Source organism: Lathyrus oleraceus, chromosome 7 (assembly GCF_024323335.1).
Source record: "Lathyrus oleraceus cultivar Zhongwan6 chromosome 7, CAAS_Psat_ZW6_1.0, whole genome shotgun sequence".
Classification (NCBI taxonomy): domain Eukaryota; kingdom Viridiplantae; phylum Streptophyta; class Magnoliopsida; order Fabales; family Fabaceae; genus Lathyrus; species Lathyrus oleraceus.
The window spans coordinates 32,021,087-32,035,030 of NC_066585.1; the positions used below are offsets into that span (position 1 = coordinate 32,021,087).

Genomic DNA, 13,944 nt, shown 5'->3' on the forward strand with positions numbered 1-13,944 from the left:
ACATCTTCGATCTTCCCTCTAGGATAGCAAAAACTTTTGTTAGCTAATCAAAGACCAATAATATGGATGACAAATCTTTAGAAAATGATTCTTTAATAAAACTTTTTGGAGTGACCAAAGTGAAAATAATTAACTTTATATGGGCTAAAATTATATTAACCTTTAAAATATAAAGTTTTTTTTTTAAAATACCTATAATTCTAATAATGATTCAAAATAATATTTTAAGAATGTTAAACTCCGTAAAAATGAAATTATCATACACTCATTATTGATAATGATACATGTACATCCTATTCATATCACATCAACTCACCATATTTATCCAAATCAACTTTTATTTTAATTATCAAACCACTTTTTTACAACCATGTTGATGTGCACCTAATATTTTCCTTAAAACATCCCAATTAAGAGTGACACATTCTATCTAACACTCTTTAAATGATTAAAAAGTAATAAAATTCCACTACTAAGAAGAAAAGTGTTTCTTAAATTAACATTATCATTCAAGTTGTTTTTCCAATCCTTAATCCTTCTAAATTCTTTCACTATGGATCCTTGTCCATTTGTCCTCCTTATAGTAGAATCCCTCTCCCTCAAACTAATTCCCTCTCCTACAAAACCCCCTCCACTTTCCGGCATCCACCCTTCCACCACTCCATGCTTCTGCAAAATCCGCATTCCGTCTTTCTCCTCTCACACCACCCTCCTTCTACTATCCTCCCTTCACACAACCACCTCCGCCCCCGCGTTCCATCTTGACTCCGCCAAGCCTCTCACACTCTCCATCTCCGTTTATACCGGTCCAATGAGCCGGAACTGTGGCGTCCGGAGATCACTCTCTTCTCCTAACACCTTCTATAGTGGCTGGCTCAAACTGAACCATGAAAGAAGTGATAAACCGTCGCATTTGCTTCTCGTTATGGTCCGGTCTGAACCGGATCCGAGGTTCGTATTTCACTTTGGTGGCGAACCGGAGTGTAGTCCGGTTATTTTCCAGATTCAGGAGAATATTAGACAACCGGTTTTTAGCTGTAAGTTCAGCGCGGATCGCAATTACAAATCCCAGTAAGTCATTTTTTAATTTTAATTAATCACTTTTCTTGCAAAATTATTGATTGGTGGGACAAATATTTCATTTTCTTGTTAGCAACATAATCACTTTTTTTTGTTGCTTTTTCTGTTGAAAGAAATAATGAACCGTGAAAACTGGCAATGACCACACCACTAAAATGTCGTTTTCTATACTTCTAGGCTGGAAAATCCAGTTTTCAAATGGATAATAAAATTATTGATGTTACACTTTATGGTTGTTATATATATATATATATATATATATATATATATATATATATATATATATATATATATATATATATGGAAGCAAAAACTTATTATTTAAGCCGATAACATTTACCTACAGTAGAAGGTGAACTACTAAACATTCATAAAAAACAAAAAAAAATTACAAAAGAAAATTAAGTGTATGCTAACAAAAGATTCTTATTCCCTTAAGATAAGAAGAAGAGATTCTTTCTTATCTTTTGTTTTTGGCAACTTTTGCTTTTTACAAGATTCTTATTCCATTAACTTTGCCTTTTGCTTTTGACAAGATTTTTATTCCATTAACCTTGCCTTTTGCTTTTGTTTAGTGATTCTTTTTCATTATTGCTTTGAAATGACAAACAAGATAGGATTCTTTCTTATCTTCTGCCTTTGATTATTGATTCTTATTTTTTGCTTTCTCTTTTACTTTCTGGGTCATGGATTGAATCATTGCGTCCCAGAAATCCTCTGCAGTTGGGTCCTCTGTTTGGGCTTCTTCTGCCAAACAGTCAAAGTTATGGGAATCAATTGATCCCATGGAAGAGCTGGTCTTCATAGATGAATCCTCATCTTTTGATGCTTTTGCTGGAAAAGTGGAGAAGAATAGGTTTTTCATATGGTCCAAAGTTCTAACCATGATTTCATCTTCTGATTCATTTGTATATTTTCTCTGGAAGAAGTTCTTCAGATTTCCCATAGACATTTGTTGGGAGCTTTGCTCTTTGACTTTATTACTTTGGTCTTTAACTATAGCTGTTTGAATTAAATTTCCTATTTTCTGGACTTCTTCGGAACTCATTTTGTTCCACCATTTATAGAAGAAATTTCTTTCTAAAATGGGTATGTTGAATTTATCTTGAGATATGGTGATTGACCATCTCCATATCCATGGAATCTGAAATTTGGTAAAGAACCAAAATGGAAATTGTCCGGTGATTAAATTATCAGATACAATATTTGCAATAAGTGGGCTATTGTCACACCAGAGATTGTATAAATCAAGTAATTCTTTGGGTAGTATTTCCAAAGACGGGCCAAATTTAGTTCACCATTCATAAAACCAATTTGGTATAGGTCTATTAATCATCTCTGGATTAATAGAGAAAAACCAAGAATGCTTATTCTTGGGATTTTGATAATAAAAAGCTTGAGTAAAAGCTTGGACATAGTCCCGGTAATTAAAGTAAATATACTTTCCTTCTGCAATTCTTATTGTCTTTTCACCATTTGGATTAAGACCTCATTCTCTTGGTAACTTGATTTTATTAATGTGGCATTTACTGAAGTTTATAAAACTTTCAGGATTATTCTGGTAATGGTGAGTAAATGTTACCGATTCGGTAATGGTGAGTAAATGTTACCGATTCGGTAATGGTTAGAAGAATTTCTAGGTGAGGCCTAGATTTTCCATGTAGGCCTGGATATCCTCTTGATTCGAGGTATCTAGTTTTGATAGACCATCCATCATTTGGATTGACTTTGATATCTTCTTCATTAATATACATGATTTTTTCAGTTACTGGATTTTCAAAATAATCCAATTGCTCTTGAGGCGGGTCATTAACCGCAACTTCTTTGTAAGATGTACTTTTATTAGAGGGGGAGGAAGGAATATATTCCCTTTTAGATAAAGATGCAGGTAATTGTTGTATTTTTCTACCTTTGTAAACTGTAGTCCAATCCCCTATTAGAGGAATGTTTGATTCTGGCTGGGGTAACATATTGTTACTCCCCCTTCCACCACCACGACCATAACCGCGGTCTCTTCCCCTATACGGGATCATCATTTTTTCCCTGCAAGAATTCACGAGTTAAATAATCAGCAAGTGAATTATTTTCACCTTTAATGTGTTGAATGTCAAATTCAAACATAGATAATTGAGATTGCCAGCTAGCAAAAATTTGCTTAACAACAAGATTTTTAATATCTTTTTCAATAATTGATTTAGCTGAGCTACAATCAATTTTTAATAAAAATTTCTTATTAAGAAGATTATCTTGAAATTTTGAAATGCATTTTATAATAGAGAGCATCTCTTTTTTGATAGTAAAATATTTTGATTGGGCAGGATTCCATTTTCCAAAGGTAAATCTGACTAAAATGGATTAGATATCCTATTCCTAATAAAAAAGATCTTTAAATAGATTAAACAATGCTTTAATCTTCTCTAAATTTGATATGAAATCTGGTTATTGGCAAATTCAGATTAATGAATCTGATAAGTATAAAATAACCTTTACTGTTCCTTTTGGACATTATGAATGAAATGTCCTTCCTTTTGGCCTTAAAAACGCCCCTTTCTGAATTTCAAAATATTATGAATGATATTTTTAATCCTTATACTGAATTTATAATTGTTTATATTGATGATGTCTTAGTTTTTTCTAAAACTATAGATCAACATGTTAAACATTTAAAAATATTCAAAGGATTAGTTAAATATAATGGATTAGTTATATCTGCTCCTAAGATGAAACTTTTTCAAACAAAAGTTAGATTTTAAGGACATGAAATTGACCAAGGAACTATAATTCCTATACAAAGAAGTATTGAATTCGCTTCTAAATTCCCCAATATTATTACAAATAAAAAACAATTACAAAGGTTTCTTGGTAGTCTCAATTATATAGTAGATTATTATGAAAATCTTGCAAAAGATACTGCCATATTACATGATAGGCTTAAAAAGAATCCTGACCCTTGGACAGATAAACATTCTCAGACAATTCAAAGAATTAAAAATAAAGTTAAATGTTAGCCTTGTTTATCCCTTGCTAACCCTAAATATTTCAAAATTGTTGAAACATATGCTTCCGACTTAGGCTATGGAGGAATCCTTAAACAAATTATACCTGATACATCAAAAGAAGTTTTAGTCAAATTTACCTCTGGAAAATGGAATCCTGCCCAATCAAAATATTCTACTATCAAAAAAGAGATGCTCTCTATTATAAAATGCATTTCAAAATTTCAAGATGATCTTCTTAGTAAGAAATTTTATTAAAAATTGATTGTAGCTTAACTAAATCAATTATTGAAAAAGATGTTAAAAATCTTGTTGCTAAGCAAATTTTTGCTAGCTGGCAATCTCAATTATCTATGTTTGAATTTGACATTCAACACATTAAAGGTGAAAATAATTCACTTGCTGATTATTTAACTCGTGAATTCTTGCAGGGAAAAAATGATGACCCTGTATAGGGGAAGAGGCCGCGGTTATGGCCGTGGTGGTGAAAGGGGGAGTAATAATATGTTACCCTAGCCAGAATCAAACATTCCTCTAATAGGGGATTGGACTATAGTTTACAAAGGTAGAAAATGCAACAATTACCTGCATCTTTATCTAAAAGGGAATATATTCCTTCCTCCTCCTCTAATAAAAGTACATCTTACAAAGAAGTTGCGCTTAATAGCCCACCTCAAGAGCAATTGGATTATTTTCAAAATCCAGTAACTGAAAAAATCATGTATATTGATGAAGAAGATATCAAAATCAATCCAAATGATGGATGGTCTATCAAAACTAGATACCTCGAATCAAGAGGATATCCAAGCCTACATGGAAAATCTAGGTCTCACCTAGAAATTCTTCTAACCGTTACCGAATCGGTAACATTTACTCACCATTACCAGAATAACAATCCTGAAAGTTTTATAAACTTCAGTAAATGTCACATTAATAAAATCTTGTTACCAAGAGAATGGGGTCTTAATCCAAATGGTGAAAAGGCAATAAGAATTGCAGAAGGAAAGTATATTTACTTTAATTACTGGGACTATGTCCAAGCTTTTACTCAAGCTTTTTATTATCAAAATCCCAAGAATAAGTATTCTTGGTTTTTCTCTATTAATCCAGAGATGATTAATATACCTATACCAAATTGGTTTTATGAATGGTGGACTAAATTTGGTCCGTCTTTGGAAATACTACCCAAAGAATTACTTGATTTATACAATCCTTGGTGTGACAATAGCCCACTTATTGCAAATATTTTATCTGATAATTTAATCACCAGACAATGTCCATTTTGGTTCTTTACCAAATTTCAGATTCCATGGATATGGAGATGGTCAATCACCATATCTCAAGATAAATTCAACATACCTATTTTAGAAAGAAATTTCTTCTATAAATGGTGGAACAAAATGAGTTTCGAAGAAGTCCAGAAAATAGGAAATTTAATTCAAACAACTATAGCCGAAGACTAAAGTAATAAGGTCAAAGAGCAAAGCTCCCAACAAATGTCTATGGGAAATCTGAAGAACTTCTTCCAGAGAAAATATCCAAATGAATCAGAAGATGAAATCATGGTTAGAACTTTGGACCATATGAAAAACCAATTCTTCTCCACTTTTCCAGCAAAAGCATCAAAAGATGAGGATTCATCTATGAAGACCAGCTCTTCCGTGGGATCAATTGATTCCCACAACTTTGACTGTTTGGCAGGAGAAGCCCAAGCAGAGGACCCAACTGCAGAGAATTTCTGGGACGCAATGATTCAATCCATGGCCCAAAAAGCAAAAGAGAAAGCAAAAAATAAGAATCAATAATCAAAGGCAGAAGATAAGAAAGAATCCTATCTTGTTTGCCATTTCAAAGCAATAATGTAAAAGAATAAATAAACAAAAGCAAAAGACAAGGTTAATGGAATAAGAATCTTGTCAAAAGCAAAAGACAAGGTTAATGGAATAAGAATCTTGTCAAAAACAAAAGTTGCCAAAAGCAAAAGATAAGAAAGAATATTATCTTCTTATCTTAAGGGAATAAGAATCTCTTGTCTTTATGCATAAATGTATGCACTTAATTTTCTTTTGTAAAAGTTTTTTGTTTTTTATGAATGTTTAGTAGTTCACCTATTATTGTAGGTAGATGTTACCGGCTTAAATAGTAAGCCTTTGTTTCCCTATATAAGGGGATTTAAGTTTCTTTTGCAATCAAGTTTTTGAAGATAAGTTGGAAATAAAATTCTCTATACTTCTCTATATTTCTCTACCATTTTTTTTTACTTTCTTATACATACTTCGATCCTGCTTTTGCCGTATATTAATTGTGGTATCAGAGCCAAAGGGATAGAAGGAGGATCGAAATATGGTTAGAAATATGTTGAGTTACAGCGTATACACTGCATCTTCTTCTCCCGTGGTAGTCGTAGCCAAAGTAGCGAAGTCTTTGGTCATCTCTGTCGTAGAGAAATATGGATTAATTGTGGTATATTTGTATTAATCATCTCTGGATTAATTGGTAAGGTGCTTCTGTAACAACAGGAAAATCTTTTTTAGAGTTTTCTTGTATTAAGACCTCAAGCATTTTTCTTTTTAGTTCTTTATTAGAAATAGATTCTATAGCTTTTATAGCTTCGTCTTGTTCTGAGGTTAAAACATTTAACCCATTCATATCAACAATTGATTTCCAGTAATCTAATTGATTACATTGACAATCATTACTGTCAGAATATTCAGATGAGCATTCAGTAGAGGATTCATAAATCATATTAATATCCTCTTCTGAAGAATAATTTTCAGAATCAGAATAGAGAAGTAAAACTTTTTCTAATTGAGAACGCAATTGTTCATCTTTTATCTCATTAAGAGCTTTTTTAGTCCAACATTGGTTGGCATAATGACCATGTTTGCCACATTTATGACACGTTATGTCAAGCTTTTTGACTTTTCTTTTACCTTTAGGGTCAAAAGATTTTTCTTTAGGTCTACCTTTATTGTAGTGACCATTTTTCTTATTCTTATAAGAATTTTTTGACTTATCCGTATAAGGTTTATTGCGGAATTTTTTTTCCTTTTTTCTTATTATTATTATCTGGAGATTTTCCAAGATCAAAAGCAAATTGTTCGCAAAACTCACCAAGTTGGTGTTTCTCCGAAAGCTTTTGCTTTTTAAGTTGATTTCTAAGCTTTATGTCATTACATAAAGTTAATCCTCCATTAACACAAGTGCTAATTATATGACCATAAGTAAGGTCGGAATAATTTATATTTATCCCATCATTTTTCTGTCTTAAAGATTGTCTAACCTTTTCAGAAAAGAAATGGGGTAATCCATCAATAAATTTTACTTTCCAATGCAAAGAATTCGGATTGTTTAATTGATAAAGTCTTGAAAGAAAAGTATTTTTATACCATCTAAAATGGGTAAGAGAAGGACACCTAAGGTTTTGGAGAAGTGTCTGGATTTTTTCTCCAATAGGGACATTGATTCCTACAAAATGTTGTAAGATGGAGAGACACAGAGTATACACTGCATCTTCTTCTCCCGTGGTAGTCGTAGCCAAAGTAGTGCTTCTACTGGTTCCTGGCTCGATCTTAATGATTTTCTTATGATTAAGAATTTCTAATTTCTGAGATTCGGTGAGATAATGATCCCACCAGTCTCTAAGTTGGCTAACAAATCCTGTGGTTATAAAGGATGCTATAGAACTATCTGAATTTCTATGTTGTTTGCAAACAGTAGAATACATGATCATCCTATGGATTGTATCTATAATCTGTTTGTCATTAAGACCATCAACATTCCATTCATAAATGGCTTTTCATGAATAATAATTCTGGAATGGTTCAGGTTCCTCAAAGAGAAAATCTTGCGGTGAGAGGCGTTTGTAATAATACTTTTCTATAGGCCTAGGAGAATAAACAAGGTTTATATTATTAGTATTATTAATGTCAAGGTTACTAATGTCTAAATTAGCAAACATATTAGATAATTGGTCAATATGGTTTTCGTTATTATCCTCAGAATAATCTTCATGGGACATAACTGTGATATTAAGACCTTTTAACTTTTGTTCTAAAATACGAACAAATTCTTGACCATTGGTTTCCATTTTAAATCCCTTTATGGAAACAGGAGGTTGTACTATAGGAACATCCGGAATAATGGATGTGGACATATGGTCCTTAGGTTTATTTATGAGGTCAATAATGATATCTTGACGTGCTATTTGTTTCTCTAAAAGATTTTTTATGGATAATAGATCTTTTTCCATAGAGATAAATTGTTTTCCTAAGCAAACAAGATAAGCATTGGTATAATTCTGAGACCTGATGACGAAATTTAATTCCTTAAGAGTAACTTGATTTTGTCCAACTCTTTGTAACTGAAGGTTAAGGTAAGGGGTAGCTTCAGTATTTTGACTCAAACTTATCGTTTGCTTAGGGGGAAAAGGAGCTTCCATTTTCTCTCCTCTAACATTTTCCCAAGGTCTTTGTAAAACAAGGATTTCTTCTTGTTTTTTACTTATGAAATAGTTAACAAACCATTTCACAAAAGGAATGAAATCCTGCACAAGGTTCATTTGAGTGTAGTACTCATATTTAAATTGAGCTAATTCGGGTTTTAAATTTTAAAAAAAAAACCATTCTATTAATTGAGTATATCTCTCATGTTGAAACTCATCATTGATGAGTTGTCTCATCTTGCTACCAGGGGAGTAATCTAACATTATAACTGGAAATCCATGTCTGACGGAGTAGGTGATTCTACTCTTGGAGTATTAGGTTTTCGATAAATTCCTTGGGGAATTCTATTTTCGCTAAGTCTTATATTCTCAACGACCTCTATCTCTTCTCTTGTTTGAGAAGTAGAAGGTCTAGGTAATTGGCTAGAAGTTGTGAAAAATTCACTAACTGAGTGTCTAGCAGATAAAGATCTGGGTATCCTAATTATTCTTTTAGGAGTGAAGTTTATTTCTAGATCTCCTTCAGTAGTTTGAATTATTTGATCTATATCCCTATTAAGGATAGGTTCAGGATCTATTTCCCGGGGAAGAGACCATGTCTCTGGGAAGTTTATTTCATCCCATTTTATCAACCTATTAGTTGCAACATTGGAAGTTAACAAATTGGTTTGAACCAAAGTAGTAGTTCCAGGGAACGCTAATTGTTTTGCTTTGGGATTAAGCGTAGTAAGAACCTTATAGTAGATTCTATAGCATATTGCTATAATTTCACTTCCAGCTTTGAAATTATAACCATCAGTATGAACAGTTAACTGAATACCATCTAATAAATTCTTATCAGATAAAGATAGAGTTATATTTGGTGAGACATCAAAGTAAACTGGTCCATGACACAGACTTGTCTCTACCATAGCGGCTAAAGATTGTTTGAAATCCTTACATCTACCATCTCTAACATAAGCCATTATGCTAGAATTTAAACCTAATAATGTTAACGGTTTTAAAGCAATTTGAACCAATCCAATATGGATAAAATTATAATTTTTAAAAGGCTTCAAATCTTTTTTAGTTAACAGTTTGATTGTCTGTTTTTCTTTAGAAATTTGAATTGTTTGCTCTAGAGTTTTAACAGCAAAACGAGCAAAAACATCTATCTTACGAAATCTATAAATTTGATTAGGAGGAACGGAGGGTTAACCCATCTGTTGAGTTTATCCAGATTTCTTGGATATTCTACAAGTTCTTCATTTTTGATCAAATTGTTTTGATGATTATCATCATCAGAATCCATAAAAGAAACATGCTAAGAATGTTGTGATTGGTTGATACGCAAAGCTAAATCTAAATAGATAACTTGGACTCATCACATAATATTAACCGAAACAGCAACCTATTAAAAGTCATCTAGGCAAACAACGAATTGTTTAACTATCAACCCAAAGGGATAGAAGGATTTCTCCCAAATCAAAGATGTCAAAATGTTTTCAGCAAAAAATTTCCTTTTTAGAATCATCAACAACTCCCTTCCCCAGGAAAAAGATGTACTTAACAGAAAACACTAAAAACATTTTTTGTTTTAAAAACACTTTTAAAAGGTTGTTTGGTTATCTGTTAATAAAAAGTAATGAGGAAAAGTTACCTACTTAGTTTTATCTAAGCGTAATCAACCTATCACAACATAAATTTAGCCACAAATTGTCATAACAATTTGTGTAATAAAAAACTTACCGTAGATTTGGCAACCAGGTGATGATACCACAATTAGTTTTTACCACAATTAATGTCGTATCAGAGCCAAAGTGTGATGATACCACACTTTATTTGGCAACCAAGATATATATATATATATATATATATATATATATATATATATATATATATATATATATATATATATACACATATACATATCTTGAAAATAAATATTTACAAATAAATGTAGAGAAATAAAATTAAATAAAAACAGGTTGTATTTTTTTTTTTGATGTTTTATTTGGCTTTTGTTTGTTAACCAAATTGAAAATTCAGGTCACTTTCATCAGATTTTATGAACAATAATTCAAGTAAATGGAGAAGATCCTTGAGAAGTGATAGAGAACAAAATGGACAAAGGAATGAGAGAAAGGGTGGATGATAGTAATTCACGATCTATCAGGCTCGCCCGTTGCTGCAACCTCAATGATGACATTGTTTGTTCCGTTCCCTGGCTCAGACCGCGTGTCACGATCAAATGCAGGCGCGTGGGTTATTCTTCGCACAATAGGAGGCTTTACCGTGAGTAGCTGTAGTTGGAAACCATGGGGTTGTCTCGAGGCATGGCGAGAGAGAGGTCCTATAGATGGCTTGGGGTACAAGGTAGAGTTTTTCTCTGATAATGGACATGTTAATGCAATTCCAATTGCTGAGGGCACAATGAGTGTGAAAAATGGTGGTAAATTCTGCATTGATTCGGCGATATTAGGATCAAAGTGGTTACCTGGTGAAGGGTTTGTGATGGGTTCAACTGTGAGTGGTGAAAGGAAAGTGAGTAAACCTGTTGTACAAGTTGGCGCGCAACACGTGACTTGCATGCCTGATGCTGTTCTCTTTCTTGCTCTTGCTGCTGCTATTGATCTTAGCATGGTTGCTTGCCAGCTTTTTTCACATAAGCTTAGAAAGGAACTTTGTGCTGATCAACAATATTGTTCTTTTTCTTAGCTTCCATTGAGTGAATTTGATTGATTTTCAATTCTTGCAGGATATTCAACTCCAGATTTTGTTTAAGTACATATTGTATGCTTGAAGCTAAATGGCTTGTTTAAGTTTTTAGTCACAGTTGCAAAAACATCATATCTTAATTGAATGTAAGTTTGAATAGAAGATTTCAACTATACAAAAATATTAAATGCAAATGTGTGTTAATTTTTATAATCTTATAAATGCAAATCCGGCTGATAATTGAATGTTCTTTCCTTTCTATTTCAAGATATTAAGACAACTATTTTAATTCTCAGAACATAATATCATAAATATTATTGCCATGATATATGTTTTGGTCGTCGCACGCCCACGACAAAAGGCTCAATACACGACGCCAAAAACTGGAATAGACAACGCACCTTAGAGGGCGCTTTATTACAAAAGCGCACTCTAAAGTGAAGCGAAAAAATAAGGAGCGAACAACTGGAATAGACAGCGCACTTTAGAGGGCGCTTTTGTAATAAAGCACCCTCTAAGGTGAAGCGAAAAAATAAGGAGGAGATAGAGGGACAACAATACAGGGCGCTTTTTAGAAAGCGCCCTCTAAGGTTACCCTTAGAGGGCGCTTTTAAAAAAGCGCTCTATAAGTCCATGTGCATTTCCAGTTTATAAAGCGCTTTTGGAAAGCCTTAGAGAGCGCTTTCATAAGCGCCCTCTTAGGCCCCCTTTAGAGGGCGCTTTTTTTCCACAAGCGCCCTCTAACGTCCCCTTTAGTAAACATTAAAATTATAACATACTGCGCGTTTTGTTATTTCACTCTCTGTTATTTTCGTTCTTTTTCACGTTAGGGTTCTCACTGCTACGATTTTCGCTACTTCTAAGGCGTTCTCCTTCCACCTTTGTTAGATCTACGACGTTTCCTCCTTCTATTAATTCGTTGTTAGCTGTTCGATTTTGACACCATAGGTATTTTTCTAATCTTCATATTACTTGGTTTCTCTTCTGACGTTCGCTATTGTTCATTTTTGGTTTCATTTTTCTTGGTTCATACATTTATTTAGTATTCTCAACAATAATTATTGTGTTGCAATGCTAGCAATGGAGACTAGGCATTATGGGTTAAATTTCACCAACTATTCCATTTGTTTCTCGATGTAGAAAAAGGAGGCAGCAATATCTAAAACACCTTCTACCAATCAAAGGTACACTATGCAGCTTACGAGTGTATTTATTCTAGCATACATAGTGTAGCTAGTAACTTAAGAAGTTTAGGTATGGATGTTATTTGATAGAGTAAATTAGAGTCGACTATTCTTCTGTTAGCTTTCAGTTAGACCATTATACAATTCTACATATATATTTTCTAGTCAATGTTTATCTTTTGTAAAAACTATATGATGATATATAACTATGCTACAAATTAGTGCATACCACTAATGCTTAATGCATGGTTCATACATTCTCATGCTATTGAAGTCAGAGATATCTGAAAATGTTGAGAAACTAACTCAATAAACCAAAATTGTTTTGGTTTTGGGTTGTTGTTGAAGACATGAATGCCCTGCACAGAGACTAACTCAATAAAGCGAAATTGTTTTGTCTCATCCCATTTTTGGTTTCTCTTCTGAAATTGTTTTTTTGTTTATTCTAATTAGTAATGGATAATACATGGATGTCTTCCAATCGATTGTCGAGAGAGTACGAGAATGGGGTATCAGAATTCGTTAAGTTTGCTGTTGCGCACGCCGAAGACCCCAGTAGAATGATATGTCCTTGCTTGGGTTGTTGTTATGGGAAACGGGTTGACGCAGTTCAGTTGACATCGCATCTAATGAGGCATGGAATTGATCGAAGTTATACATGTTGGAATTTGCATGGTGAGAAAAGTAACGAGAATGTTGAACCGGGGGATAGTACGACCTATGCCTCAAACTATATTTGTCTAATGTTCAGTCAATCGGACTCCCCAAGTCTCAGCTTGTCGAAAAGAAAGAAGGAAAAAATCTAATTGGAAATAAAATCGTGGCAGTATCAAGGGTCGAACGGGATCAAGTGCATTTGTATGTTCTGCACAATGAGAATGAGGTTGAGCCGTATGTTGAAATTCACAAGGATGTTCTCCGAGGTTTAAATCCCAATAGAAATGAAAATTGGATAGTACGAGAGCACAATCGATGTTTTATACCTTGGTTTAAGGATCATATTTATTCAAAGTATTATTCAGATCCCGCTTCAATAACAGAAAGGTTGAGATGCTTAGCATATGGTCCAAGTTTCCATGTTTTTTCTTATAGCGCATACGCGATTAATGGATACACATTTTATACCAAAGAACAAGATGATAAAAGTACTATGCAGAATAGTGGTGTCACCGTGGTAGCTGAAGCAATGCACATATCAAGTGTGAAGGACTTAAACCCCAAATTTGCAAATCTGTCGTATTTTGGTGTTATCGAGTGCATTTGGGTGTTTGATTATGAGATGTTTCAGATTCCTATATTTCGTTGCAAGTGGGTTGAAAATAATAACGGCATTCGAATGGATAAGTCAGGATTTTTGCAAGTGGATCTTAATAGGGTGGGATACAAAGATGAGTCTTTTATTCTAGCCTCTCAAGCTAGACAAGTGTTCTATGTCAATGATCCGAAAAGTACGAAATGGTCTATAGTTCTTTTTTCCAACAAAGTAATTGATGAAAACACTGGAGATCAAGGTGATATTGATGTTGAGATTGAATCGTTTACC

At 33.3% G+C, this 13,944-nt stretch overlaps 1 pseudogene; it reads left to right on the forward strand.

Annotated features, from left to right (window-relative positions):
* Window positions 1-354: 354 nt before the first annotated feature.
* LOC127106917 (uncharacterized) lies at window positions 355-11,388 on the forward strand (annotated as a pseudogene).
* The last annotated feature ends 2,556 nt before the right edge of the window (window positions 11,389-13,944 follow it).